Here is a 14,098-nt window from a genome sequence, read left to right on the forward strand (position 1 = left end):
ACAGGTTTCTGGAATTTTAATCCAGGTCTTTCTGTTCTTTCTACTCTTTTTAAAAAAAATATATTTTATTGATTTTTTACAGAGAGGAAGGGAGAGGGATAGAGAGTTAGAAACATCGATGAGAGAGAAACATCGATCGGCTGCCTCCTGCACACCTCCTACCGGGGATGTGCCCACAACCAAGGTACATGCCCTTGACCGGAATCGAATCTGGGACCCTTCAGTCCGCAGGCCGACGCTCCATCCACTGAGCCAAACCGGTTGGGGCTGTTCTTTCTACTCTTAACCACCAGCAAAACTGAGGCCTTGGTCCAGACCCAGACACTCTCTCAGAGCTTCAGCTTCTCTTTTCTGGAAAATGGATGCGTAGCGAAGGGGTAACCACCACAGGTTCTTCAGTTCTGACTTGGGTGGCTTCAGGGACTTTTCCAGGTAGCTGCTGCAGCCTCACCCCATCTGGCCCAGATTCTGGGTGACACCCCTGGACTAGAGAGAGGGCAGGGCTTAGTGCTGAGGGAGCTGAGCTGAAGGGGCGGGGGGGGACACCTGGGATTTCTGAGCCACTTCCTGCTTCATGCAGTGGGGAGGCCTGGAGAGGAGCAGCAGCCGCCCAAGCTCACACACCCTGTGAGCTGCAGGGCCCCATGGGATCCCAGGTCTCCTTGCCTGTTGAAAGGGCGGGGCTGGGTGTGGTACCAGGGCTGGGAGGTACCTCCTCCTGGGCCCCACCCACCAACCTTGCTTCTTCCCTGGAGGTTGTGAGCCCTCAGCCCTGGGAGAGTGCAGGGTGCAGGGTGCTGTTACTACCTCTAGGCCATGCCCCCTCCCCATCCATCTGGGCTCCTAGTGTCAGTTGAGCCCCTCCTTTTGGAACTCATTGGGGTGGAAACTCCCTAGCAACAGCTGATGGATGGGTTAGGGCCTTGATATTGGCCTGGGGCCACAGCATGACCCTGGAAGGACCAGGCTGGTGCTGGGGGGCTTGGAGGGGAATTTAAGGGGAAAGAATTAAGCTCATAAATCTTGGACCCTCTCAGTTTTCCTCCTCCTCCACCTTAATCTCTTACCAAACCTGCCCCCCAGCTGCTCATCCAAGGCCGGGGGTTAAGGGAGTCCACCTGCCCATTCCCCTCTCCCTCCAACGGGTGCTCACCCACTTCTGAAATTGCACACGTGCACCCCTGTGGGGAAGGAAGAGTGCAGCCACTGCAGTTGGGTAGGATAAAGACCTGGTGTGTCCACCACTGGATGTGACCTCTGACTCACAGTGGTAGATAGGGCTTCGAGGCCTCCATTTCCTCAACCTGGGGTTTGAAATTCTCTCCTGGTACCTGTCTGCTCATTCAGGAAGGAGCACAAAGACCAAGAGGGATTGCGCAGCTGCAGGACACATGGCCCTGTCTTCAGAAGCCCCAGTCTGAGAGAAGCACAGCCTTGGCCTTGGGAGCCCTCAAACCCAGAGGTGAGGTCTAGAATCCAGGCTGGGTGTGTGCTGAGGTTCAGGCGGGGAGGGGTGGTGCTGGGTGGTTGGCCTTTGATGGATTTCTAAAGCAAAGGCTGAGGTTGGGGGGAGGCCAGGGGAAGGGTAGTGGTTTGCCTGGTTGCTGGGGAGCCATCTTTGTTTGGGAGCAGGAGCCTCGAAGGGTCTGGCTTTCCCACAGGCCTGGGCAGCAGCAGGCGAGAGTTCTGGGGCCCTCCTAGCTCCCCAGGGAACTGACTGCTGCCTGGCCCTGGGGACCCAGGCATCCTGGCGGGTGAGGGCGGGTCTCCAGCAGGCACCCTGCCAAACCCTGCAGCCTGCTCACCAGGAATCTTGTTGCTGAGAGATGGAAAATCCCGGCTGGGCCTGCAGCTCATCCCTCCCCTCCGGGAGGAGGAGGGGCCCAGAGAGTCCTTCCTGTACCCCCCTCCCATCTGGGGCAGGGCCCTCGGCAGTGGGTGGGGCTGGGGGGCCCAGGACAGGCCTCTAAGGCTTGGTCACATGTCCTGGAGCCCAGCCCAGCCCGCAGTGGGCACTAGGGCACTCTGGAGGCAGGACGGGCCTGGTGCAGCAGAGGAGGGGTAAGGGCGGGGTGCTGAGACCAGAGTGGGCCTGGGTGGGGGCCCATGCCTGGCCCTGGCCCCACTGGCTCCCCCAGGGTGGAGGGTGAAGAGTTGGTTCTCTCCTTGGACAGGAAGACGAATGATCCCATTATGGGAGCGTGATTTTATTCCACGTGTCATGGAGTCTGAGATTAACTTGCTCACCAGTCTGTGACAAACCCCTCACACCCTCACACCCAACACACACACACACACACAGAGGCACAGAGACAACACATATCCTTGGTCTCACAAGCATATATCCCACAGATACAGATAACAATTTTCCTACTACAGTATATGGCAGAGTCTCCCACACAGAGACACAAACACCGAAATCTAGACCCACAGCCTCAAAGCACAACATTCCCCCATTCACGCTAAGGCCACGTGGACGCACAAATACACAGGCATCCAGGGGGATGCTCGCAGCCCTGCTTAGACATGCACAGATCAAGGACACACAGTACCCCTTAGACACAGACACACTTAGCCACACACAAACCAGACACAGTCATGCAGACAGGCATAGACCAACAGCCACACACACTGAGACAAAGGCCTAGATACATACAGAGACAAAGGCAGGCACAGACACACAGCGGCAGTTCGCATACAAGCACAGGCGTGCACACCCGGACACAGACAAAGACAAATAAATGCCCAGAGGTTTTGCTGTGGACAGATGTAAGGCGCACACACATCTGGGCTTCCTCCTCGACCTCCCTGCCTGGGGATATGATAATCTGGTGCCTGTGGTTCCAGGAGGAACACTGAGGAGTCTTCTGCTCAGTCAGAGCCCCCCCCGCCCCGGGCCCAGGGCCAGCCCCCACCTCTGGCACTGGGCCCGTGACCGAGGCCATGGCAGCCACACCCTCAGCAGAGCCCTGACATTTCTTACCTTACCCTCCCCATTGGATGCTCTCACAGGCACACCATCCACTTCTGCACATGTTCTTAGCACTCCCACATACCCACACACTGAAATTTCTCACCCACACCCCCCTCAGGTGTCCCCTTATCTTTCTCACTCACCCCCCCAAGTAGACATATACAGTCTGCAGCACATACACACTGCCTTCGTGGCATGCACCCTTACCTTCTCTTACACGGACCCCCACACAGATAATACACATCGGCTTTCCACACCCTCATCTCTCACGGATCATCCCCGCACACATCCATGCCCTCCTTCAGGTACCTCCTCACCTTCTCTTTCACAGACTAATTCCCAAATGCAACACACACACACACACACACACGCATCCTCACCACTTTCTCACACATGTGCGCACGCACACACACAGAGAACCTCCCTCACACCATCACTGTCTCTCACAAACTCCCCCTGCCAGACGTGTGCTCTGCGGCAGAGCGGCCCTGGCAGCATCTGTCCCTGCTCCCACTGCGTCCTTGGCCTTGCTGGCCTCAGCCGCTTCCCCTCCACCTCCAGCCCCGCATTCTGTGGCCTTGTCATCTCTCTGTTTAGTCAACAGTTATATATGGAACATTCACTTATTCATTCAACAAATGTTGATCGAGCATTGATTTTGTGTTAAGCTCTGGGGATACTGTGGTGACTCAGGCCCTTCCTTCATACAGCTCTCAATTTTGTGACCAGTTCTGTCTGTTGCTTGACTAGTATGATTAGATTCTAAGGTATCCTTTGGTCTTGGGATGTTGAAGAATGTGTAGGAAAAATACGGGAAGGGTCTTCCAGGCAGAGGAAAATAGCATATGCAAAGCCTGGAAATGAATCAAACTATTATTTAGGGGTAGGCAAAGGTAGGTCTACACTTGTGAGTACATGAAATGGTTAATAAAGCTATTGTAATCATCATAACCTGCGTATCTTTTTCCATATAAACAACTGTAAACCTACTTTTGCCCACCCCGCTATGCTGGGAAGATAGGGTGATGTGCAGAGACTAGAAGAGAAGCTGCAAAGAAAACGGGCCGGATGTCCCCGAGTTTAGATGCTATGCTCAGCGGTTTGGATCTTGTCCAGTGGGCCACAAGGAGTCACGGGAAGTCTTTAGTGACAGGATAGGGTGGGGAGAGAACGGAGGCAGGGAGGCTAGCGGAGAGGCTTTAGTGGTACAGATGGGAGAAGAGGGTGGTCTGACCTAGAAGAGGCAAGCAGGATGGAGGAGATTCATTTCGAAGCAAGAACCGGTGGAGTTCCAGTTCCTGAGCTGTAACCCTGGACAGAGTCCCATAGACTCTGAGCGGGGTCCATCATGTGAGGATGGGACAGTGCAGGAGCCAGGCTTATAGTAAATGCTTAATAAGTGATAGCCAATTGTCAGCGATCACTAGGACTCGGGGAGACATCAGATGAGGAGATTGCCGGAGCACCTTCTGAGTGCTGGGTACAGTGCCAGGTGCTGGGCCCAAAGGCAAGATGGTCTGCAGCTTCTGGAAGCTCATGCACTGAAAACCACAGCTCACACAGGCAACAGGGAGGCCAGGCATAGGAGTGGGAGGGAGAAAGCACCCTGGGAGGTTAAAGGAGGGTGAGGCAGCACCGGTCAGGGCTCTCTGGGTGGCTCATGGAGGAGCAGGCATTGAGTGGGACCCTAAAGAGGCCGGTCGAACTTGGGCAGGTAGAGGTGGGGGAGGAGCTTCGGGGGGAGGGAAGCATGTGAACAAGAGCTCAAGGGCAGGTTGACGAGTCTAACGTGGCTCTTGTGTTGTGGGACACAAGAAGGGGGAGTCGGGAGTTGTGGGATGGGATTAGGAGGCAAGGCTCAGAGGGATGTCAGCACGGAGCGGAGCTACACCCTAGAAAATACCATGGTGTGTGCGTGTTGTTGTTTTTAATACCACGCTTTGGTGGTGACATGGAACATGCCCATTAGACATTCTGCTCCAGGCTTTGCTACTAAGCCATTGGATGATGGCAAACAAATGTCTTGGCCCTCCTTGGTCTCAGTGTCCCCATCTGTACAATGAGGCAGTTGGTCTTGTATAGGAGGGAATCGTGTGTCATGTCCTAAGGGTTGGTCTGCCTGACTCTGGGCATCTTCTGGCCTGGGATTCGGGGCCTCAGCAGTGCTTTCTTCCTGCACATTCCAAGGAAAAGGAAAGAGCAAAGTGAGGGGTTTCCCAGAGAGAAATTGTGGGTGCTCCAAATGAGGGGCCAGGCACTCACCGTGAAGGGAGGGGTCTTTGCCAGGATCTGACTCCAAGCCCCAGCAGGGACCCAGAAGAGAAGGCAGAGCCCCCCTTCCCTTCTGTCCTGACCCGTGTGATTGTAGATGTGGGCCATGTGCCTTCCTACCCACTGACCAAGGAGCAGGGCTTGGGTTCAGGAATGGGGGGAAGGAGCCAGGAAGCCAATCTTGGGGAGACAGAGCCGGGTGAATGCCGGTGGGTAGCTGGGTTTTGCCACTGATGTCTGGGTTTGACAGGAGTCGTGGTGTAAGGCAGGTTCCGGTGACCCCCCTGGATCCTGGCTGCAAGGGGCCCTTTAAGCATCTTACCTGTGAGGTGGGGCTGGTAGAGAATTAATTTCCTGTGCTATTTTAATTTTGCTGTATTTAATTTGCTGTTTATTTTAATTAATTAACGGCAGGTAATCGTTTCTCGTAACTTGCTGCCGCTGGCTCCTCTTCCTTTTCAGAGGGGTGGAAGGCCAGGCCAGCTGATTGCTGAGTGAGCCGTGGAGGAGAGGAAGGGCCTCGGGGACATGTCCCTCTTCCCCTTGGCCTCTCTTCACCCAGGAGTCTTCTCCACTCTCCCCGAATCTCTTCCAAAGGGGCCCTCCCCTCCCCTGCCCTCACGTATGGTCCCTCCTGCTCCTCCCCCTCCACTCCATGTCTGCTTCAGGGTCTCAGATGCAGTAACTTGGTGAAGGGAGGCCTGACATGAGACCCCTGCCTGCTCCCCGGTAATCAGTATTTAAATCATAGGGTGGTGATGTAAAAAGGGCAGGGAGCTTGGCTTGCAACCTAAGCACTGGGTAGGGGCTGTTGGGAAAACTTTAAAAGCGAAGGTCAGTGTTTAATGGCAGCCTCCTTTCCTACCCCATTGCCCAAACAGCAAACCCATCCATGTGGTCAGGCCTGTGGGACTCTACTATGTCCAAGCACCTGTGAACACATCTGTGGGCATGATTTCAGTTATGAATTAGCTCATCTTTAGGACAGACCTCCAGGGTCGATTATCCTCTCTAGAGATGAGGGAGCGAGGCTCAGAGAGGCTAAGTGACTTGCCCAAGGTCACACAGCAACTAAGAGAGGCAGGGCCTGGATTCTGGCAGTCATCTGTCTGTGCAGAAGGAGTTAACAGTTGGAAGGAGAGGAGGGGAAGTGGCTTGGGGATTAGGGTAGGAGTATTAGGTCAGAAAACTGATGTGGCCAGGAAATGGGGTCCTCTGCCTCTGGAGGATGTAGGGGAAGGAGGGGTGGGTCCCTGCCACAAGGGCTTCCTGAGGTGTAAGGCAGAGGCCACCTGTTTTCATTTCCCCGTGTGTCTTCAGTTGTCTGTTTGGAACTGGGCCTTGCCTTGTCACTTTGCACTGTACCCTACCAGGGGGACCCTTCCATGGAACCCTACTTTTATTTATTTAACAAGCACACAGCCTTTACCATGTCCCAGACAGTCACCTAACTTTATAGATATTTATTTACTCATCATAGCAGCCCTATGATTATCATCTTTGTTTTACACATCAGAATATTGAGGCTTGGGTTGAGCCTCGTGACTTGCCCAAGGTCACACAGCCAGTACCTGGCAGAGCCAGCCTTTAAACTGGGAACACGGGGATTCAGAGTCCTTGCTCTGAACCACCAGGCTACCCTGCCTCCTTGGTCCTCGAAGTGGGAGATGGGAGCCCTGAGTTCCTGGGAGACATGGCATCTTTGGGGAGCCTCTAGTCTAGGTGGAAGAGGAGACCCAGCCCTGCCCTCACCAATCCTAAGCCCGACTGGGCAGACACAGCTCACAAATCAAGACCTGCTTTGTGTGAGGAGCAGGCGAGTGTCAAGGTGTGCCTGGCTGGGAGGTGCAGATCAGCAGCTAGGAAGCCCCTATGGAGGAGCACGGCCCACGGTCACATGGAAGGGTTGGCCTCAGACTGTGCCCGCAGAGAGCTTGCTATCTGACTGACTGAAGAAATAGGGCAGATGTGTGTGAACAGTTATCAACAGTTGTATAGGACAGTGGGCGAAAAACATGAACATGATGCGGTTGAGAGTTTGGGCTTTGAATCCTGTGTGACCTTAGTTACTTGCCTGCTCTCTGAGCCTCAGCTTCCTCATCTGTCAATGAGAAATAATGTGGCACTGACTCCATGGGGTTTGTGAGGGGTCTGAGCTCTGGAGCAGGGGCTCAGTGACCTAGATTCTAAGGTCCAGCCTCTGGAGAAAGACAGCGTCCTGGCCTGGGGGCTGGCACTGGAGCAGAGCAGGGTGGGAACAGTGAAGGCGAGGAGAGTCTCAGCTGTAGAGTCAGACTGCTTGGGTTCAAATCCCAATGATGGCGAGTTGCATACCTCTCTGGGCCTTGACTTCCTTGTCTGTAAAATGGGTATAATAATAGTGCCCCTCCTCATAGGGTATTGTGACGATTAAACTAGTTATTTCATTTATTCATTGCGAAATATTGAGCACCTTGCTGGGTGCCCGACATATTTTTACTTGCAGATAAGTGGTCAATACATGTTAGCAATCTTGTTATTATCAGTTATATTCTGGAGGAGAGGAGGCTGAGGCCTTAAAACAGGCATGAGCAACATAATAAAATGGTATAGGAGAAATTACAATGGATATTTATTGAGTGTTTACTGTGTGCTAGGCACACTCGTTCATGAGGCAGGTGCTCATATTACCCCCATGGTGCAAATAGGAAACAGGTTCAGAGAGGTGCAGTGACATGTCCAACGAAACACAGCTAGTAGGGGGTAGAGATGGAGTTTGAGAGGCCCAAAAGGCAGGCTCTTAATCACAGAGCTTTAAACCTTATTAAGAGATGACGGGGTCGGAGCAGAGATTCACCAGAGGAAGGAGGGAGGAGAGACCTGGCCAGGAGACCCATAGAAGTGAACAGGGCCTCCAAATTCAGGAAACAAGGACTAGCCCAAGCCAGCATATGCTGTACGGGTGGGTTTTCCCAGCAGTAAACTACAAGGCATGAGGTCAGGGAAGGGAGCAAGCAAAGACTGGAGGCAGGGCTTCCTGGAAGAGGTGGGTCTTGAGAAATGGGTAGAGTTGAAAGAGATGGGGTCAGCGCATTCCAGGCAGAGCACAGAGCATTAGCAAAGGCCCTGAGGTGAGGATGAACATCATGGCTTATGGCTGAAAAGTGGGAGGAAATGGCTGAGAGAGGTCAGAATGTGGATTGGGAGGGCTGGTAGCCTCAGGGGCACAGGGAGAGTAACAGCCCCAGGGCGATAGGGAGGGTGACAGATTCAAGAGGCTTAGCTAATGAAGAAATAGAAAGACATCCCCCCTCTCGCCCCCCATCTAGACAGGAAATAGAACATAGAGTTCAAGAGGGCAGGTGCTAGAGTCAAATCCTAGCCAGGCTGCTTCCTACTGGGTGATCAGGGCAAGCCACTGAAGGTCTTTTTAAAAAAAATATTTTTTTATTGATTTCAGAGGGGAAAAGAAAGGGAGATAGAGATAGAGATGATAGAGATAGAGATAGAGATAGAGATAGAGATAGAGAGATAGATAGATGGAGAGAGAGAGAGAGAGAGAGAGAGAGATCAATGATGACAGAGAATCATTGATTGGCTGCCTCCTGCACGCCCCTGCACGAGCCCACAACCCGGGCATGTGCCCTTGACCAGAATAGAACCCAACCCTCAGTCCTCAGGCCGACACTCTATCCACTGAGCCAAACCGGCCAGGTCTGAAGGTGTCATTTTTAAAATGAGGTAATGAAAGTACTTGTCTCCTAAGATGAGATGATCTCTGAGAAGAATAGCACAGTGCTTGGCACATAATAAGCACTTGATTCATTCATTCATTCTTCAGCTAACCAGTACACATGGGAATTTCTCTAGGGCACACAACAGAGACCAAAATAAATAGAAATATCTGCCCTCAAGGAGCTTACATTTAGAGGATGAAACAGACAGTAAACACAAAAATAAATAAAATAGTTGGTTTGTTAGATGCTGATAAGTGCCAAGGAGAAAAATGAAACAGGGAAAGGGGTTAGGGAGTGCTAAGGTTGCACTGTTGTTGCAATTTTAAATAAACTTATAAATGGAGGCTATTGTTAGCATTTTTGTATAGCAAGTTTTTCTGTTTGTTTTTTTTTAAAATATATTTTTATTGATTTCAGAGAGGAAGGGAGAGGGAGAGAGGTATAGAAACATCAGTGATAAGAGAGAATCATTGATCAACTGCCTCCTGCACGCCCCCCTGCTGGGGTTCGAGCCCGCAACCAGGGCATGTGCCCTTGACCGCAATCGAACCCGGGACCCTTCAGTCTGCAGGCCGATGCTCCATCCACTGAGCCAAACCAGCTAGGGCATGTATAGCAAGTTTTAATAGAAAAAGTACCTTCCAGTTTATAAGGAATGAATCCTTCATGAGAATCACATGAGGTGTAGGTTTTGCTGTCCCCATTTTATAGATGGGGACATTGAAACTCAAAGAAAAGAATCTGACCCAGGAGTCGTGATTGAGGACAGTCTCACTGTGATAAGAGAAGTGCTCCTGAAAGTCTAGGGGACAGAAGGAGAGAGGTTAACTGAAGAGCATATGGGTGGTGGCTAAGGTGGGTCATTGTCTAGGAATGGATCTGGGCTGGAGAGCAGGGCCAGAGGGCTGCTTCCTGGAGCCAGAGCTGCAATCAGTATACCCAGGCGAGGCCTGATCAGGGTGAGTTCAGAGTGGCTGGACCCAGGGGCAACCCTAAGGGCAGAATGGGGGAAGCAGGCTAGGCTGAGACACAGTGTGATTGAGCAAAGGGGCAGAATCTGTCCAGAACTGAGTGATTGTGTAGGTGGTGTGAGACTCTGGGGAGGGGGAGAGAGGAGAGGAAGAAGTCGGCTCCACTGACCAGACAAGAGGGAACAGTGAGGAGGTTGAGAGCCAGAGCTGCCTCTGAAGGCTCTTGGATGTCAAGCTAAAGACCTCAGCCTTGATGTTGTTGTCAGCAATAGGGAGCTATTAAAGGTTTTGGAGCAGGGACACAGTGTCATGAGAATGACATCTGAGGAAGAGGAATCTGGCACTAGGTGGAAGAGTTTCAGTGGAGGCATTTGGAGGTGGGGAGCCCACTGGGGTCGGGGGGGGGGGGCTTTCATTGCTGAGCAGGTGAGAAACGATGAAGTCAGATCAGAGAGACAGCTTGGCCTATGGGGCCTTGGAGATGGTACTCCTGGGTGGTACTTTCTAAGGGACCCTGGGCTAGTCCTTTCCCCTCTGTGTGCCTCTGTTTCCTCATTTGGATTGAACTAAAGGCCCCCCACACCCTCCTTTTTTTAGCCATGTGGGCTAAGGATTCATTTTGAGGAGATGATAAGAGTCATGGGCCTTCTCTTTACAAAAGTGCAAAAACAGCTTTTGGTTAAAATATTGTACAGACCTGCCAAAGTCCATCTGTGGAACTATGCTAGATCATTAATATTAATCAAAATAACAGCTAGCATCTCATGCTTATTGGGTCAGGTGCTGGACAAAGTGACATACATCATGATCTTAAGTTTGTACAACAGCCCTATGAGGTAGGTACCATTATTTTTATTCTGTTTTACAGACGAGGAAACTGAGGAAGCCTAGAGAGGTGGAGTGACTTGCCTAAAGTCAGAGCTGGAATTGAAACCTGGGTTTGTCAGCTCCAGAACCCACGAGCTTAATTGCTAAGGTTAAGGCTAGAATTTCTAGGCTGGAGGGAGAAATGGCAGGGAGGGAGGCAGACATGGGAGGATTTTCAAAGAAAGCCATGAAGCAAAGCTAGAGGCAAACTAGGGGGGTAGTGGCACGACTCATTCCTGAGGTGATAGGCTTCAGGTGGTTGGAGGTAAAGATTCTGTTTGAAGTCCTTTGTCTAGCTTCTGGATGGGTTGGTTATCTGTCCCACATGACCCCCAGCTAAGTGACCTGCTCTGCAGCCTGCTGGGAAGGGGTGGAGTGTGGGGCTACTCTGCCTTCTTGTTCTGCACCCTTGGCAGGGAAGGACTTACCCCGAACTCTTTGGCTTAGCCTCCAGTGCCGTCTCTGGAGTCTACCCTCCCTCTCTCTTCTCAAGGCCCACTCTGCCTTCTTGGCCTGATTATGTTCTGCACCCTTGGCAGGGAAGGACTCACCCCGAACTCTTTGGCTTAGCCTCCAGTGCTGTCTCTGGAGTCTACCCTCCCTCTCTCTTCTCAAGGCCACTGAGCAGGGTCAATGGGCCTTGATCTCTCTGGGGGAATTCGGAAGTGGAAACACCCTTTCCATCCCAGCGAAGAATACTGGGTCCCATTTCTGAGATCAGAGCAGAATCTGGAACTTAAGCAGCATGGGGCACATGTTCAGCTCTAGGTTGGATCCTGGTCAGTGGCACCCTCTTACAGGAGGTGATCTAGATTAGATCAGGTTAGGCCATAGTCCCCTCTAGATACATGATGGGTTAGACTAGTTGGGTCTCTAGAATGGGTTGGCAAACTTTCTATAAAAAGTCAATGAAAATTTTTGGCTTTGCAAACCATAGGATCTCGGTCATGAGCCCTCAACTCTGCCATTGTGCCTCGAAAGCAATCATAGAGGATGCAGAAAGGAATGACCATGACTGCGTTCTAATGAAACTTGAATTATTAAAATAGACACAGGCTGGATTTGGCCCTTGGGCCATAGTTTGCCAACCCCTGATCTAGAAGCTTATTCCTCCTGAGGGTGTCTAGATCTCAAATCTGACTGAGTGATCTCTAGGCAGACAAGGTTGGGGTGTCAGGCTGGATAATATGGAAGGTGATCTAGAGATGCATCTTACTGGGATCTAGATATTGGGAATTGTTGAACAAGAAATGTACTAGACAGTGGTTTAAAGCAGACTAAGCCATAATCTCTGGCTGAGCTGAAATTCACAGGAAGCTGGAGTGTGGTGAGACAGGGTGGTGTGTTGAGATTTAGACCCATACATAGGCTGTGGTCTGGATATAGGGAAGTTGATGAGCTGAAGCCACTGAGATAGTGATCTAGAGCAGGCAAAGTCTTGGTCCTAAGCTAGAGCACCATATGGTCTAGACTAGAACAACACTTTCCAATCGAAATGTAGCAGCAGCCATATATGTAATCTAAATTTTCTAGTAGCTACATTAAACAAAGTAAAAAGAAATAAGTGAATTAATGTTAATAATATATTTTATCTAACTCAACGTATCCAAATTATTATCATTTCAACATATAATCACTATTAAAGTTATTAATGAGATATTTTATTGTTTTATATTTAGACTTCAAAATCTGGTATGTATTTTATACTTACGGCACAATCCAGTTCCAATTAGCCACATTTCCAGTGCTCAATATTTCTACCATATTGGGCAGCACAGGTTTAGAAGTGGGATTGTCTTTGGGACCAGGGTCCAGAGGCGTCATGAGCCAGAATGATACAGAGTTGGACACACCAGAGGTTATACTAGTACTCTTAGACTTGAACGGGTATAGACTGACTCACCCTGGGAGAGCATCTAGATTCTGGGTTGGGAGGTGGGTGCCTCCCTTAGCGTCCTGACCTACTGGCCTGTTCCTTCCTCCCTCATCCCAGTGCCACCTCTGACTCTGAAGTCTAGTCTGGCCTGGCAGGTGGGGCTGGGGCAGGGCAGCAAGAGCTCCACCCCTCCAAGCCAGCTGCTGCCAGCCTTCCTGGACTGACTCTGTGGAAACAGGGGGCCCAGAGACAGAAATAAACTGCCAGGTTTCCGGGGAGGAGTGGGGGGCCTGCCAACCTTTGTGCTTCCTTGCCTGGGGTTGGGGGTGGGGGCAGGAAGCAACTCCAGGCCCTGTCTGAGGCTGTCACACCTGCATGCATCTTCCCTCACCCCCAGGTGCCCCGCCCCCCTGACTGAGGCCGGGCTAAGTTTAGAATTGGGTGGATTCGTGAATCCTGGGGTCCAGGAGTCTGGGTGTGACCCTTGGGAGCAGAGGGTGATCTCTAGGGCCCTGGGACCCAACCTGGGGCCCATGTGGGTAGTGCCTGTATGCCCATTTCTAGGCCCTATCCTCACTGCACTGGGGCATTAGGCTGAGTTGGAAGATCTCTGTTGGATGCTCTGCCACTAACTGGCCAAAGGCAACTTTGGGCAAATCACTGTTTGAACCTGTCTCCTCCTCTGTAAAAAGGGGGCCGTGCGTGTCCCTCTTGTCTCAGGCCACTACGGCTCAGTGGTTAACTCAGTCTCTGGAGTCAGAGCTCATGACTCTGACCTCTGCCACTGTGTGGCCGGTGGCAGGTCACTTCACCTTTCTGAGCCTCAGTTTCCTCTTCAGCAAAAGAGGGACAGTATTACCTACTTTATGGGAACCTTATCATCAAGTATTCAGTGATGGTTATTACCACTGGGCAGTCCCTAAGCTCAAAAGGGTTGTAAATGAAAATGCGCTATCCAGTGGTTCTCAACCTTCTGGCCCTTTAAATACAGTTCCTCATGTTGTGACCCAACCATAAAATTATTTTCGTTGCTACTTCGTAACTGTAATGTTGCTACTGTTATGAATCGTCGTGTAAATATCTGATATGCAGGATGGTCGCAGGCGACCCCTATGAAAGGGTCGTTCGACCGCCAAAGGGGTCGCGACCCACAGGTTGAGAACCGCTGCCGGAAAGTAAGGTATTCTTCCCCCCCGGAAAAGAGCCCTCTCAGACCCCCTCATTTTATAAATGAAAAAACCGAGGCCCCCAAAAGGGAAGGCATTTTGCCCAAGGAGAGAGACACAGCAAGCCAAGCCTTGATGCGGTACCCACCATCTGAGCCAGGGGGCTCTTCCCAATTCACCCCCATTTACAGGTAAGGACATTGAGGCCGGTGATTGGCCGCTGGGGCACCGCGGCGCTGTCCAGTGAGGCCCGCGTC

The 14,098-nt window shown here is 51.5% G+C and overlaps 1 protein-coding gene across 1 annotated transcript in view; it reads left to right on the forward strand.

Moving 5' to 3' along the window:
* The first annotated feature begins 868 nt into the window (after positions 1–868).
* Positions 869–14,098, forward strand: part of AHDC1 (AT hook, DNA binding motif, containing 1) — a 52,825-nt gene continuing 39,595 nt past the window's right edge. The window contains exon 1 of the mRNA XM_005875250.2: positions 869–1,462. The gene's annotated coding sequence lies outside the window, so the exon portion shown is untranslated. The remainder of the gene's footprint in view (positions 1,463–14,098) is intronic.

The sequence above is a fragment of the Myotis brandtii genome, unplaced genomic scaffold (assembly GCF_000412655.1).
Source record: "Myotis brandtii unplaced genomic scaffold, ASM41265v1 scaffold456, whole genome shotgun sequence".
In the NCBI taxonomy this organism is placed as follows: Eukaryota; Metazoa; Chordata; class Mammalia; order Chiroptera; family Vespertilionidae; genus Myotis; species Myotis brandtii.